Source organism: Mixophyes fleayi, chromosome 5 (genome assembly GCF_038048845.1).
Source record: "Mixophyes fleayi isolate aMixFle1 chromosome 5, aMixFle1.hap1, whole genome shotgun sequence".
NCBI classification, from domain to species: domain Eukaryota; kingdom Metazoa; phylum Chordata; class Amphibia; order Anura; family Limnodynastidae; genus Mixophyes; species Mixophyes fleayi.
Window position 1 is genome coordinate 33,207,097 of NC_134406.1, and position 17,767 is coordinate 33,224,863.

Here is a 17,767-nt window from a genome sequence, read left to right on the forward strand (position 1 = left end):
GATTTGTGGTCTGCTAATATATACTAGACACCGAGATGTGCTGTGTACACTAACCACCAGGAATAGGACCTGCTTTTTATATCTCCATAATGGCCTCTGCTTGACATATATAGAGGCTCATATTTTAAATATCTACATTTTTGTGGCATATTCATGCAGAATTTATGAATGTCAATCTCTGATGTATATAAAAAGTGCTGGTGGATTTAATTTAGAAAATATATGGCACACAGTGTCTACTGTGCTCCTGATTTTCAATTTAAAAAGTCTGGTCATCGGAACACTTTGCTAAGAGATAAAATAAAATGTAACTGTGTCTCTTCATAGGTTACCGTTTCCAACTGAAATGTCAGACGCTATCACATAAAAATTGGCTCCATACTGCAAACAGGAAACGTTTGCATTAAAAAAAATATATATTTTTAGGATCAGTTCACACAAAAAAAAAACGCCTGAGTAAACGTCATGTGACCACAAAATTCCTTGAGCAGGTGGTTTGTTTCTTATTTATCAGGTCAACTGTATTCATGATGCCTTGAGATAGATTAATAGCTGAATAGCCAGTGTGATGATGAAAGGTAACACAATTGATTTTAATACAAAGAGAAGGAGATGAGTAAATGAGAGACTGTTAAAATGAACTGTTACTTTGACATTAACCATATCACTACTACAAAGAGGGAGGAATCAAGTAGAACTGGCAAAACTTCAAAACAAAACCACACATAAAAGAAAAGTCAGTCAGTATCTCTTCATTTAATTTACCTTACACTAAAGCAATGTTTCTCTATCTTAACGTTTAAGAGTCAATCAGGGTAATAAACTCTGTCTACAGTATGAAGATATCCCATCTACCTGCAGTAAATTACCAAGGAGAAAATAGAGCCACACGGTATATAATATCTGTCCACAGATGGATATAACCATGAAATATTATATTATAATTATAACTTATTATTATTATCGTAGATTTGTAAGGCGCCACAGTGCTCTGCAGCGCTGTACAGTAGGGAAAACAGGACATACATAAAACAATGACATACAAGGCAGACAAAATAAATGCAGACATGAAAACAAAGTGTAGAATACCCTGCTCATTAGAGAGCTTACATTCTAAGTTGAAGAGGGCACAGCTGAAATAAAAGGAGTGTGGCTTAGAGAGGAGATTGGGACAGCTGTGAGGGTGTATTAATGTGAATAGTATCATCAGGGATAAGGTAAGATTTAAAAAAGAGATGGGGTTTTAGATAATGTCTAAAGATTTGAAGGCTGTGGGAAAGTCTGATTGAGCGTGGCAGGGAATTCCATAAGGAGCAGCACAGGAGAAGTCTTGTAGGTGCGAGTGAGATAAAATAACTTACATAAAATATGGCAGAAACTATGCCCAAGAAAGTGGCTCCAGCTTAAATATAACACATTTATTATAACATAGTTAAACAATTGCACAACTCATGCAAATGTATTAACATAATAACAATATATCCACAATTTCAGAGGAAATACATTACATAGAATGGAGGTAAGGAAATTATAGATTCCCAGTTAATGTAGTATCAAAGATAAGCTAAGTGTCCCATTGAACTGTAAAGATTAAAGGTTCACTGAACGGGGCAGTCCAGCACTTCGCAACTTTGCTTGTTCATTAAGGATGTAAGCTCCAATACGTATTTTGCAGTAAATTGCACTGCATATGCCCAGAAAAGGACTATACACCAGTGAACTCAAGTACATCCAATTCATCTTTGAACGCAAAGGACACTTCCGACAGCCTTCGATTTCAGGGACTGAACGGGGGAGGAAGGGGGGCGTATGGATATAGTCAATGTACAGTAAGCGTGCCAAAGACAAGCACACGCAGTAGTGCCCAATTCAAGCTTTGGGTATCTCTAATGTACGTGTTTTTCAGTCGTACCATTTGCAGCAGCTACAGGTGTAGGTGGCGAGCGATAGTGATGATGGTCGTGTCTGCATGCTAGAACATGTGTTTGTAATCAAGAGCAAATGTAAAAATGCATTTTATGTACAGTAGACTTTAAAAATATCATGATGTACTTCATAGGTGGGTGAGGGTCAATTTGGGCTTTTTTTTCCATTAATAACTATATTAGTAACAGGTCACAATAACTCAATCCTTTTTTTCAGTGCTCTCTGTCGAGACTTTATATTCCACATATGTATTGTACGTACCCAGCAGTGTGTTGTGTCTGTCTCCATATGGTAAGTGTGGTATATGCAGAGTGTGCCTAGACCCGTATTCAACAGGAGACGTTTCTTCAGATCCACTTCTAGTTGAATACAGACGGGTATATGCCCAAATTATGTAAAAAAAATAAAAAATTGGTGAGACAACAGATGTTTGTATTTAATTTTATTTAATTTTTTATTTGTGTTTGTACTTTATTACATTTTATGTGGAAAATGCTACTCTCTTGTGTATATGACTCTTAATTACATTATTATATTACGTACAAATAGGATAATGTGACTTCAGCACTTACTACTAATACTGTCAAGCCAGATCTTGACGCTATCTCCCCACGCTTTCTCTACATTATCCTTACGCTATTTTTACGTGCATCCTTTACCTGCGTACATTCTGATCCCATATGTGCCCAACTCTAAATTATTCCACAAATGTCAGAAAATTCTCCCTGTAATACGCCTGAATACCCCTAAGGGTCCCAATTAGCAGAAATTAAAAATCAGATTACTTCCCTGTCTACCTTGTTCAGAGTTCCAGGAGCTAAGATTATATAGCAAAGTAGCAGAAAGATCAGGAGAGATATCAATACAGTATTGGAAAATATCCTGACGCGTTTCATCTGATGCAATTAATCAATTATCTAAGACCTGGTTTTCCCTCTCTAAAATAAATATTGCATACAGCTCTAATTGCATCACAAAATCTCCTGCATATGGTATTGACGATATTGGATTTATAGCTACATGGAATAAGTTCCTTTCGGATTGTACATGTGACTATATTTATTATCACTTTTTATATAGTGCCTACATGTTATGCAACATTTTACAGCATATATTTAACCTTTCTCATCAGTCTCGCGGCTTACAATCTATATTTCCTACCACATAAACACATGTACACATTTTAATTTTAATTTTGTCACAAGATAATTAACCTACCATGTGTTTTTTGACATATGGGAGGAAACCAGAGCACCCAGAGGAATCCCAGGCTAATACTGGGAGAACATACAAATTCCACACAGATTTGTCAGAATCACACCCATTACCCCAGCATTATGAAACAGTAATTCTAACCATTGTGCCACTGTATCAATCTTACGAAATTGATTATTTTTTGTTACAAATAAAGCACTCAGTAAAATAGAAATGGCTGTCTGTTAAATTACACAATGTCTGAAAAATGCTGGAATTAGCACAATTAATCGAAAAAGGAAACAGAGATAATAATTAAGTATAAGAAATATATGAGTGGGATAATAGAAACTTTAAAGAGGGACTCAGCCATGTATGAGTCCACCTGTTAACATTCCCCCGAACATAAGATTAGTAGGGAGTTAAAATCTAGAAGGACAAGAAACGCTCCTCTAAAGATTTTAATAAACATGAGATAAATTATGAGGATTGTCATTTTCAATACAGAGGGACAAAAAAGTTTAAGAATTTTAATGTGAAATAATAAGAGAAAAAAGATTTAGACATGGAGCGTACATTAGAAAAAAATAGGATCACTTTTAGGGACAAAATATTTTTCTTTTTGGAAGAAACTCTAAAGTCTTTTTAGTGATGAGAAACCTTGTGTCAGGAACACAACAAGTGCAGAAAGCGAAACATTGCTCATTATCTAATTTGAGTTCTATTTACTTACAAAGTTGCAAAACAAAGGGAAAGAGGACCTTTAAGCCAAAATTCAGTAGAGGAACCCATATAGAGAGTTACAAAAAGCTTAATTCCCAGCCAACCTTAAGTATAAACTTTTGGATAAAGTTTTTGAAATTAAGTATTATTATGAATCTTTGAATATTAATAAAGGATCATTTGTTTAATTTTTTTGCAAGAGTACAAAAGTATCTAATTCACCCATCTTGAAGACCTTTTATTTCTTGGGTGGGACCTACACATCTCAAATATAAATTATCTTGATTTATGTATTCTTTTTTATAAAATATGTTACATTTCTTCCTACTTATTTGAATGTTACCAATATACTACAGGAAATAAAGGTGCTAATTCTAAATATGTGTTTAGACCAGAAAACATACATATAAATCTCTTTCTAGCCCATGGATAACAATAGTTAAGCACTATCCCTTTGGGTCTACTGTACAACATAAAACATAAATAAAAACAAATGAGGTTTATGACCAACAGTCTGGTCTACTCATGATTAAGTTTAAGGAGGGAAATTACAATATAGAGAACGTAATCAAAGTTAAAATTAAAGTGCACAGTTTACATAGACATGTATTACTAATATATACAAATTCTGATTGGGCCCTGCATTCTGTCCTGATCTCTACAAGCAAGACCATCCAGGATGATGGAATCTCAGGTTTAAACATACAGACCAGTCTCATTCAGGCTGCAAACTAAACCCACATTTGTATGAAAGATAGAAATATATAATAAAGAACAAAACAGTTCACTCCTCTCCCCCATCACCTCAATGTGTTGACCTGATCAGACTGTCTCTTTCTATAATCATACCCCTACCACTACACTTAACTCTGTCGCTTATGCGTTGTTTTCAAAAATGCTCAAGTAATGCATAACAGCTCTGAAGGAAGTCTTGCATTTATGCTCTCTTCCTTCACTTCAAGTTCATACTTACAGCTCTGCCCTATCACTCTCTAAACAGTCCTACTTCAAAGCTTTCCTCCCAATCCTCCAACCCCCGTCGCCTTTTTGCCACCTTCAACTCCCTCGTCTTCACAAATGCACCACACTTCCCACCTTGCTCTCTGCTCTTGAGTCAGCACATGATGACATCTCCTCCCATCAGTTCCTTCTTGCCCCCCTCTACCCACTCTGTCGCCCTTCCCACCTTCCTCTGTGGATGCAATCTCCATTCCCTGCTCCCCAATTCACCCACTTTGCTAGCCCACCCTTTTTCTTTTCCTTCACTCCAGTATCTACTGGTTAAATTTTGCATCCTTCTATCCGCATCATCCCCCTCTACATGCCCACTTGAACCCATCACCTTTCGCCTGTTACACTCCCTCTCTCTTGAAGCCAGCTCCAACTTTGCCCACTTCCTTAACCTATCCCTCTCCTCCGGTACCTTCCCCTTCTCCTTCAAACATGCTCCCATCTCCCCCATACTCAAAATACCATCCTTGGGCCCTGTCTCTCTCTTTAGTTACCGCCCTATCTCCCTACTTCCTTTTTCCTCCAAACTTCATCAACAACTGCCTCACTACTTCACTAATTACCTCTTCTCACTCCCACCTCCTGGACTTCGCCCAGACTTCTCTTCAGCTGTGGAATGATCTCTCACACAATCTTAGCCTCTGTTCTCTAAGGTTTCAATCATGCCTTTAAGACTATTTCTTTATCCAAGTCTATCAGTCCTCCTTCTAATTACCTTGTATCAGCTATCACCTCAACTCCCCCACTCAGTACCACCCTATTTGTGTCTTCCCCGTCCCTTTAGGATGTAAGCTCTCAGGAGCAGGGCTCGCTAATCTCGTGTTCTCCTTCTATTATTACATCACCCTCTGTACCTCTTGGCCTGCTTCCCTAGCCCTGTTTTATTGAGCTTAGGCCTACCTCACATTAGACATTACCATCACTCTTACTCACTGTCCTATAAATAATCTGATCTGCATTACCAAGTTATCTGTGTATTTTTTATTTACTCAACATGTCTGGTCTTTGTACTTTGTTTCTCATATACTATGTATAATGTAATGTGTTATGGATCATTGCTGCCTGTTTATGTCATATATGGCACTGCAGACCTTTGTGGCACCTTATAAATAAAATATAATAATCATAACAGAGAATATATGTGAATAAGAAATTAGCTTAACAGACAGCAATGAACTAATACTGAAGCACATAGACTTGAAGAGGGGAACAGATCAGGATAGAAAACAATTATAGGCAAGGATAGTTTGGGTAAGGCAGACACAGCCCAGGATCTCAAAGTAGACAAGAGACTGTGGTGAAGTCCAAGTAGTCACACAATGAGTTATCTGGAAACTCAGGATGTAGCCCAGAAGTCTAAGCAGGAGTAGACAATGCAAAGCACTGTGCTTCCAGAAGGGTTGTAATATAAACAGGTGCACGGAATCTGTACTCCCTTGATATACAAAATACTTATCTTAAAAACAGTCTGTCTGCACCTACAGGCCAGATGGCAAACTGCTGGACCTGCACATCAAAGTACTGTCACCTAGAGGCCACCACAAAAAAAGAAAATTGACATCATGGAGGATTTAATTAACTGTGAGGTCACGTAGGAACCTCACACAATGCGCATAACACAGAAAATGTTGCTCAATTTTCCTTGCAATCTATGAGAAGATTATTACCAGAAACATCCCATGGAGACACATAGGGCCTGAGTCATTAAGGAGAACAAAGCATTAAAAAGGAGTAACTTTGCACATGGGCAAAACCATGTTTCATTGGAGGGGGAGGTAAATTTAAAATGTAGGGACAGATTTAGAGTTGGAATATGGTATGTCCTAGATCAACTTTAAATTTCAGTGTAAAAATAAAGCTATCAAGTATTTGTGTGCTGAATGAAAACATCCAGTATTTAACTTATGTGCAAAATAATAAACTAATTTTCACCCCTTGTATTGTAACATGGTTTGTCCCGGAGACCATTCACTCCTTTTTTTGCCTTACTTTCCTTAATGACTCAGGCCCATAGTGAGAGTTCCTTAGAGAACCTTGCAGTTAATTGAATCTCCCCCTATGTCTATGAATGCTATAGATTCTCTCCCCTTTTATTGGTGGACACGGGACAGAACTATAACTTTGGTACAACACTAATTAGAATGCATTGCCTTAAAACTTTAATACCTGAAGGTTTAATATGGACTTTAGTTAATGACTTTATTTTTCCTTAGTTTTGTCTATTTTTCAGCACTCAGATCATGAAGATCATACTTTCTAAGTAGGTGAACTCATTTCTCAAGGTTTTAGAATGTGTTATTTTTACTGTTTCATTTATATTTAAACTTTATTGTTGCAGAGTTAATGTTAATATGAGGATTGTATTAAAGTAACAAAAATATTTACATTTTTTTTAACACTGACAGCTCCTAAATATGGTCGGTATATCATAATATTTTACATTATGTTATTAAAATATTTCCTTTACTACAATTAAGTCTAAAATATATGAACTAATCATGGTAAAATAAATAATGTAATGTTTTATGTTGTATTTATCCTATAGATTGTTTTGCTTATTTTATTTATTTTATGTATATTGTGACTATTATGCAAAGAATAAAGAGGTAATGCAGAGGTGAAACGCGTGAGCCTGATCATCCAAAGCCGTGGTGACTTTCCCCTCCTACATGTTACGTCATGTCATTCAGTGAGCTCCATTCCTGGAAAAGCACTGACCACCATGGTAAATGCTCTGCGCTACAAATATACTACAGGATATAAATGATTTGAGCAGTAATTCAAAATGATATGCTTTGAGGTGAAGCTGTTGCCTGTGCAGAAGTGAAGAAATCATCTGACTTTTCCTTTCTGCTATCTGGAAGCAGAATCTTATAGGTAGCCAGCACTGTAATGGGAAAGCAGAAGTGACAATTGATTGTTATGCCCCAGGTGGGGGAAGGGATATAGAACACTGAATAACCCCCGAGTGCATGATCAGATAATAGCAGCTGGTTTTGCCCTTGCCCTACTTTTCTTGCCCTACTTTTTGAAACATAAACATTTTACACTATGTCATTATGTCTGTTTCTTGCATGATTGTTAGTAAAAACTTTAAAAATATCACCACTAAGATCATAACTAAAGAATGCAATTTTTAAAAGAAAAATCTGACGTGCTTGCACAGTGTTACAGTGTTCTTTCTAAGGTCAGTCTTTCAAAGGGAGCAGCACAATGTTTCACCTGATTATTTTCTAGTTTGCAAATGGTTTTAATAAAAATGCTGATTCGTTTTGGCTTACAGTGTATGTTACCCAGTGATCAAGTAGCTTTTGAAACTGTCATTCAATTATTTACAAATGAAGGGTACATGCAATGCAAGGAATAAAGCAAATTCCATACTATGCAATAGTTTATTATGATGAACCCGCCATTTAGTATTCTTAGTAAAATCTTTTTTTTTTTCGGTGTAATTTATTAGGGTATCAATATTCATCTCCTGATCATCAGTGTGTGGGCTGAATATGCAATTCTAACAACAGAAAACATAGCACCAATTTGAAGTGAATGGGAATACAACAGCCTTTAGCCAGAGCATTAGAAGGCTCACCGCAGCATTTTCAGGAAGCGAGTGTGTTTAGGTTGTGGGAGGCAGTGACCTGTCCATTTTGGGATTATGTTAGTGATGACAGTATTACATGTGACAGAAGCAATGTTTTGACGTAAGGAATAGAGGCAAGCAGAAAGCCATAGTCTCAGAGTTAGACTGTAGAAACAGTGTGGCCCCGACAGCATATAGCAGTAATGTGAGGCTCCTGACAATACATACTGGAAGATTTTGGGGCCAAACAATCAAGAGAGCCTGATGTGCACAGTATTAACTTTTTGGTCATTCTAAGCATGCTAAATATTTGCTGTACCCTATATTTTATTGTAGCAATCATGCAAATGGTAGCTATACCATTTTTTACCATACCATGATTATTTTTATTAACCTATAATTATATAGTACCAACATTACTCGAGGTTGTACGGAGAATTTATTCATTCACTTCAGTCCATGCCTTAGGCTAAGTACACATTAGAGAATTTTCCGACCAATCTGTTATCTAAGACTGAAGTTCCGAATGGTCGGGCATACACATTATACATGATTTACCGTCAGATCTGTGCTCTTCATCTGGTCCTATAGTCTTTTAGAGAATGACAGCACAATACTCATTCATTCCTGTCATACTGATTAAAACGCCTTGTTGTAGCTATCCACATGTCATAACAAATTTCATTAGCTTCTGTGACTGTGAAACAAAATATTCACTCTCAGAACGAACAAGCGAATTATTCCTTTACCAGCTCTCTCTACAGGATATGTTTACTGATGGCATCGGCTGAAAAGACCACAACTTTTTATACTCTATGGAGATCGTGAACATGAGTGCATATACACTGTATGATCGAAAGGTGATTGGAACAAGATTTTTAAACAATACGACCAACCAAATGAAATGACAATCGACACTTTAGAACGACTGTCGTTCATCTTCTAATTATATACACAAGCGCGATATGTGGCCGAGAGGCATTTATTGGGTGATTGGCCTGATAATTGTCAGAAAAACCTCCAGATATACCAAGCCTTAGGGTCATTTCCTTGTCACAAAAATAATTTGACCCATCCACTTAAGATTTGAACACTATTCCATTCCACAATAGTTATTGAATAACTTAGCAACAGTGAGGTATACCCGTAAAGAGGTGAATTGATGATATGATTCTAACATCCTATTCTTCAATGTCCTCTTCAGCCAAGAACGACCCCATCGCTGCCAGGTCCCCTGGCCGCACTGCAATAATTATTGTGATCTCCTAGACCTTCTAAAAGTCTTGGAAGTTCCTAGAGTTGAGACTGTGTAGGAACCCCCCTAGCCGATACTGCACAACCCGGAATCTACTCTGCCAGTCAGGTGTTCACTGGAGCCCCTAGTGGTGGGGACAAACTGGGCCGCAGACTGACAGAGGGTCATGAAGTGCGTACCGGCTGGGGAGAACCCAGGAAAGCGGAGTGAAGTCCAGGCAAAGATCAAGGGCCGGCAGCAGACAGCAAATCCAATAAACAGGTCAAGGGTCACGAGCAAACAGGAAGATCGGTAAACACACCAGAGGTCGGGGTCACAAGAAACACAGGCAGGGTCCAAATCCAGGCAAGGGGTCATACATGGGCAATCCAACAGAATATCCAAAGGACAGAAGCTAGGAGCAGAGCAGGTCAGCAGACTTGTAACAGAAGCTATAACAGGCAGTGAGGCTGCAGACCAGTGTCTTCGGAATTCAATATAATTTTGTCCATCCCTGACATTTTGTCCATCTCTGGTGTGTACATGTGTGTTTGGGGTTAGTTTGCATTTATAAATGATTGAGGACATTTTGTGTAACAGTTGTAGAGATGTTGTACCATACAATGTTCTATAAATACACTTTAAGAACTGATGTTTCTAATTTTAGTTAGAAGTCCACTTTACATACAGATAATAAGATTGTTGGTCAACATACTGTACATATATTGTTACTAACAGGATAGTTTATTTACTGACCGCAACTTAATGATCTAAAATTGGCAACTAAAGATATTTAATCATCTAAGAATTTAAAAAATATGTTCACCCTCTACAACATTCTGATTTTATAATATGTAAATATAGGTTATGCTACCATTTCAGTTGTGTAGATAATTTTTGAGTACATCATGCCTTGAGCAGTGTGTGAGATGAATGTTAATTCTTGAGAAGTCAATGTCAAGATGTATCCTAGTAGTGGGGATAATAACACAGAAAATGTTGTGAGGAAGTGGATACTGGTAAAATGTACCTCTTGCAGTGGCTCCATGCATAAGCAGTTGTTTCATGCTGGTGTACGTGACCTGAAGTGCAGTGAGTCTATGAGATGTGGGTGAAGTGAAGGTCCCCACATAGTATGCTGTGGGGGTCTTTTCATCTTTTCTCTATACTACATGATCATGTGGGTGTTTGTAAAATGTCTGTATATAGAGTTACATACAGTTTACATTTGTAATATTTTTGTTCTGCCATTGGATGAAATGGTTATAGTAATCTACCTGGGCATAAAACTTTTTACCAGTAACCATTCAGTAGCACAAGCTTGCAGAATGCTCATATAGTGTGTATGTATATATATATATATATATATATATATATATATATATATATATATATATATATATATATATATCTATAATATAAAAGCCTAGCGGCGTGTGTTAGTCTGTGTGTGGAAAAAAAAACAACAAGCTGCAGCGCCACCTGCTAGGCGGAGTTATACACTGACCTACTAAATTCTTAGCATTATCTAATATATAAAAGTAAGACCTTAAGTAGCTTGATTTGACTAGAATGCATGAGTATCATGCACGGGTTAACTTGTATATACATATATATATATATATATATATATATATATATATATATTCAGATAAAAGGCTATTGTACACACATAGAATGAATGCAACCTACAGTTTCCAACATTCTGTGTTTTCTTGAAAAAGTAACAATGACTACACTGCATGAGGACAGTGCAGAGTATGTGGTGCTTACAAGGTTATATCAGGAGGCATATAATCGAGTCCTATTGCATATCTAGGGGTGTATTAACTTAACTGCGCGTTTGAAAAAGTGAAGATGTTGCTTGTAGCAACCAATCAAATTCTAGCTGTTATTTTGTAGATTGCACTAAATAAATGACAGCAAGAATCTGATTGGTTGCTATAGGCAACATCTCCACTTTTTCAAACCCACAGTTTAGTAAATATACGCCCTAGACTGAATCCCCCTAAACCCACATTAGCTCAAATTTTGGGACACAGTTTCTGCTTGTGTACATAAATTTCTTGTGTCCTTCTGTATCATTGGATGGCTATTCGACATCCGAGTTCTAGCTATGCACACTTTGGGCAGCATTAGTACATTTATTAAGTATTGCCTGGTTGTTCTCTTTACAGCATCTTCTAGATTCAGGCTTTTTTAGTGCAATTCCCATAGGTATTTTATGAAATAAATATATTTATGTGCATGTTCTGTTATTTCAATTTATGTATTGTACAGTAAAATTAGTTGTGTTGAATGTATTCATTCACATCACCTCCTGACCCAGTGGCACTTTAGCATTTCCTAGTTGCAACAAGCTTTGTGGCCCCTCCTAGTATGGATCAAAAATAATATGGCCCACTCAGTTTTTAAAAGTTGGACAGTACTGATCTACACTATTCCATTTATATAAGTTCAATGTAGGCCCATCCTTTGAGTGGAACCCTGTGTCTGCACCATCAGTTGGAGTGCGGCTTGTAAATCTATATGACTAATTGAGAGGGGCCATGAGTTAGTGCAGGGTTAAATAAGTGATGTTGTTGTGAGGGGTACCAGAAATGTGTTTGCTTAGGACCCCCAAAATCCTACAACCTCCTCTGGTCCAGCAATAAAATGTCAGAAATATCTGCATTATCTATACTATTCGCTATGTATCACACACATGTGTGCATTGCACATTAATGTGCCTTGTCCAGATGCTACTGCAATGAACTCTACACGTTGCGAGAACACAAGAGACAACTTGTCTTTCACCACTCAGTTCGCATTTACTCACCTCATTTACATGAACATTACAATTTTATGAAAGTCCCACTGTTAGTTTCAGGTTGATTTATGAAACAACTTGGCCAGCCTAGGGACTGAAGGGGATGTACAGCACTTTGCTCCAGCTGATAGACTTGTGTGTCTATGCATTCTTCAGTTGTATTCCTATTTACACTGCATTCACATGAAGAGCTTATCATAGAGAAACTCAGATTGTAGCAAAAAGACTAAGCAGTGAAAATGATCAGATTTGCATTTTGTGCAATGTGCCCACATGTAAAGCAACACATTTCAATACTTTCTGGTGGCTATATTTAATAACTCTCTAGAAAACCTATCAAACAGCTTATTATACCTACGTGCCAGTGAAGCTGTTACTCTCTCAAGTCAGCCTAGATGTGAGGTATAAGGAAAGTCACTGTAGTCCTTATATTGTTTTGTGTATAATCACAGACTGCTGCTTGTCTATTTCACTGAATATTTTTTATTCTACCTGCATTACTTTAAGGTTTTGTTTCTTTGTCAGTCATTAATAGTACAGCAGATGTTGGCCAGCAAAATGGGACTAAACCAAACTAAGGAAGCCCTAGAGGCTCAAAACCAAACATGAATTTACAGGCTACAGAAGCTGTAGGGACAAAGCAACAAAACATAATAATAGTGAGCTGCAGCACTTATATCGCCTCTGTACATGTTCTGTTATCTCCATCTCAGGATCACTCAGCTGTCCAGGTGATAATGGGGTTGTCAGATTGTGGTGATAACCGATATAATTTTTATGGCTCTATTGATAAACGGGCACCATAGCATTTGTTTACTATTTTGTTTTACATGCTAATTTTAGTAGTCCATGGGCTCTTTTTTTCTGGGGTTGAGAAGTCTTCCTGTATGACGATACTTGCAGACTCCGGACTAGTAGTATTGGCATTATCATATTACCCTGCTTCATTGAAAAAAACTTGAAAATGTCCTTGATGTTGTCCTCTTTCATATTGTCCTGATCTTGGTTGGATCCATTTATTCTCGTTTTCTGTTTTTCCTCATTTGTTCCAGCATTGATGGGTAAATGTATTTATTCTATTTTTATAGCGTCATCATATTCCACAGCTTTCCAGAGATTATTGAATAACTCACATCAGTCTCTGACCCATTTGTAGCTTACAGTCTAAATTCTCTACCAAACACACGTACTAGGGTCCATTTTGTCAGAAGTCATTTAACCTACAATGTATGTTTTTGAACTGGGGAGAAAACATGAGGAGAACATACAAACTCCACACTTGTAGGGCCTTGGTCAGAATCTAACACTTTGCCCCAGCTCTGTGAGTTTAACCCATTGCCCCAGCTCATGAAGCCTAAAGGGTCTTTCTCGGTCTCAGATGAATCTGATACTTCCTATTCATGAATTGAATCCCCATTTTTATTTGATTTAGAACTTCTCTCTATAAAATCCCTGGGCCAGTGAAGGCTATTGCAAAGCATTGGGGAAGCCTATTTATCATGAAGAGTGGCAGTACAAGTACTACCACTATATACCTTGTCACTATCGCCATCTCAGAAGAAAAAATTTTTTAGTAAGTAAATAAAGCATTTTTTTTTCACTTTTATTTAAAAAAAAAGAAAAAATTTTTTTTCAAGCTTTATTTTATTTTGAATCAAATCTGCAACTAAAAAAGACCAAGTCTAGGCTCATGCATGCGCTGAGGAACCCTGCACTGGCTTAGCGAGCAGTCGACTCCAGCTAGAATTGGGTGGAAGAAGATCTTCTATCGCTGCAATAATTTCCCATTTTCCCAATTTTTTTTCGTGCCACAGAGCTCTTGCGATGTGTATTGAGGGTCCTTACATGTCACTAACTCATCACACACTAATCAACCACAACATTAAAACAACCTACATAATATTGTTTAGCTCCCACTCATGCTGCCAAAACAGCTCTAAACCATCGAGGCATGGACTCCATAAAACCTTCAAAGGTGTACTGTGGTATCTGGCACCAAGACATTACCAGCAGATCTTGTAAGTCCTGTTAGTTTGGACAGAACGAATAATGAACAGAGGTTCATGTTAGAAGGACAGATTAGCACTCCTTATGTTATTTAAAATATAACTTTTAATGATTATTGTTTAATAATGACATCCTCCCGGAAAACAAGGTGAAATATATTAAAATAACTTACAAATACACACATACACACGTGTGATAAAAACAAAAACACCAACTGATAGGGATCTATTATATAAGGAAATAGTCTGGTGGATACAAAGAGTATCTTGTATAAAACCTTTTTTAGCAAACCATTTACTGGTAAGTGGTGGTTGGTAAGAAGACAAAAATGATTTAAAGAGTAATTGAGAACCGTGTCTCTTATTGTGTTGGTGTTACAAGCCTTCTAGTCACCACTATAACAAATGTAGCAGGCAGATAACGGAGTAAGGTACTGGATCTTGGTGAATTTAATAAGGGGAACCTCCTAGCTCAAAAAGGTCTTAGCTTGTGTGATGCTATTGGTAAGTTTTAAATACAAGGCTTAATCTGGATTATTGGCAGTATGAAGCACTACACCATAGCACCATAGTGAGCTTATGTGTAGTCTCCGTGAAAGACACTAGTCTCAGCAGCTGAGCTATTTTTATCTGGCTAACAAAAGATCCCCTATTGTAGCTAAAAAACGTTTTTTTCTGCCTGCCACTAAATGGAAGCTATCACTGCATCCCTATCTGTAGTTGGTGTTGGCGCCAAATAACGCTGGCCCCAACGTACGTTTCACCCTCAGGCTTTGTCAAGGGGAATCACCGTTAGTGCGGATGTGAGAAACTTTTAAGTTCAGCCAGTGGGATCAGATGTTACGATTGACATACTGTCCAGCCAATAGTGAATGGGATTACCGTGACATCACACGCTGGGAAGGCCATTCATAGGCTGATAGAGACAGCTCCATTTAGTGGCAGGCAGAAAAAAACGTTTTTTAGCTACAATAGGGGATCTTTTGTTAGCCAGATAAAAATAGCTCAGCTGCTGAGACTAGTGTCTTTCACGGAGACTACACATAAGCTCACTCATATCAGGGAACTCTTTCAGTACTACAGAGCTGCTACTGGTAATGAGCTAATTACATGTGGTATAGCTGACAAGGTCATACATTGCAGGAATTGCACCAGCCTTATCATAGATGCACCTGAATGTATAATTGCTGTGAACAGTGTCTACTATAGAGACTGTCATTTGTTTTACATCAGGGACTTTTTCTGGTAACATAGAGCCATTACTGGCAATAAGCTATCTGCCTTTATTATTGCTGACAATATTACACAGTGCAGGAAGCACACCAGCCTCAGTATAGATGTGCTATGGTGTAGTGCTTCATACTGCCAATAATCCAGATTAAGCCTTGTATTTAAAACTTACCAATAGCATCACACAAGCTAAGACCTTTTTGAGCTAGGGGGTTCCCCTTATTAAATTCACCAAGATCCAGTACCTTACTCCGTTATCTGCCTGCTACATTTGTTATAGTGGTGACTAGAAGGCTTGTAACACCAACACAATAAGAGACACGGTTCTCAATTACTCTTTAAATCATTTTTGTCTTCTTACCAACCACCACTTACCAGTAAATGGTTTGCTAAAAAAGGTTTTATACAAGATACTCTTTGTATCCACCAGACTATTTCCTTATATAATAGATCCCTATCAGTTGGTGTTTTTGTTTTTATCACACGTGTGTATGTGTGTATTTGTAAGTTATTTTAATATATTTCACCTTGTTTTCCGGGAGGATGTCATTATTAAACAATAATCATTAAAAGTTATATTTTAAATAACATAAGGAGTGCTAATCTGTCCTTCTAACATGAACCTCTGTTCATTATTCGTTCTGTCCAAATATAACAGGACCAGCACCCCCACAAGCTATACGCTATAGATTTATATCTTGACATACATTGCATGTGGATGTTTTCTTCTAATCCCTGTGCAGAGCATCTCCCCCTTTAGTCCTGTTAGTTGCAAGGTAGGGCCTCTATGGCTCGGACTTGTGTTTCCAACACATCCCACAGATGCTCGATCGGTTTGAGGTCTGGGGTAGTTTGGAGGTCAAGTCAACACCTTGAACTCTTCATTGTTCCTCAAACCATTCTTGAACAACTTATGCAGTGTGGCGGGCACATTATCCTGCTGTAAGAGGTCACCGCCATTAAGGAATACTGTTGCCATTAAGAGGTATACTTGGTATGCAACAATGTTTAGGTAGTTGGAACATGTAAAGTAGCATCTACATGAATGCCAGGACCCAAGGTTTCCAGGCAGAACATTGCCCAAAACATCACATTGCCTCCACCAGCTTGCCTTCTTCCCATAGTGCCATCTGTTCCCCAGGTAAATTATGCACACACACTCGGCCATCATATGATGTAAAAGAAAACATGGTTACTTAGACCAGGCCACCTTCTTCCATTGCTCCATGGTCCAGTTCTGGAACCCACATTGGTGCTTTCAGAGGTGGACATGCATCAGCATGGGCCAACTGACTGGTCTGTGGCTGCATAGCCCCATGTGCAGCAAGGTGCAATGCACTGTGTGTTCTGACACCTTTCTATCATAGCCAGAATTAACTGTTTTAGCAATTTGTACTTAGGTAGCTCTTCTTTGGGTTTGAACCAGACGGGCTAGCATTCGGTCTCCACAAGCAACAATGAGCCTTGGGCGCCCATGATCCTGTTGCCGGTTCACCTTGGACCACTTTGGTAGGTACTAACCACTGTATACCAGGAACACCCTGAAGAGTTAAGGTTTTGGAGATTCTCTGACCCAGTCGTCTAGCCATCACATTTTGGCCCTTGTCAAAGTTGCTCAGATCCTTACCCTTGTCCATTTTCTTGCTTCCAAAACATCAACATCAAGACCTGACTGTTCCCACCCCTTGACAGGTGCCATTGTAACGGGATAATTAGTGTTATTCACTTCACTTGTCAGTAGTTTTAATGTTGTGGCTGATTGGTGTAAACCATTTCTTTCCAGTATTGCTTTGTTATATTTTAAGTGTCTGTTGTAGGTTTTTGTAGCCTGGCTATTTCAAAATATCTGTTGCAGTAATATATTTCAATTCAAAAAGTTGCATATTCTCGTTTGTTGATATCAAAGAAACGTAATATTGTTCCTGTTTACGCTGTTTTTTGACCGTCTCAACAGTTATGTGAGTGTTGAATCCCATATCCCGTATTTACTTGTGGTAATTCCGTAAAGAATAGATGAATAATCAAACATAGTCTCTAGATCCTTGCGGATTGTT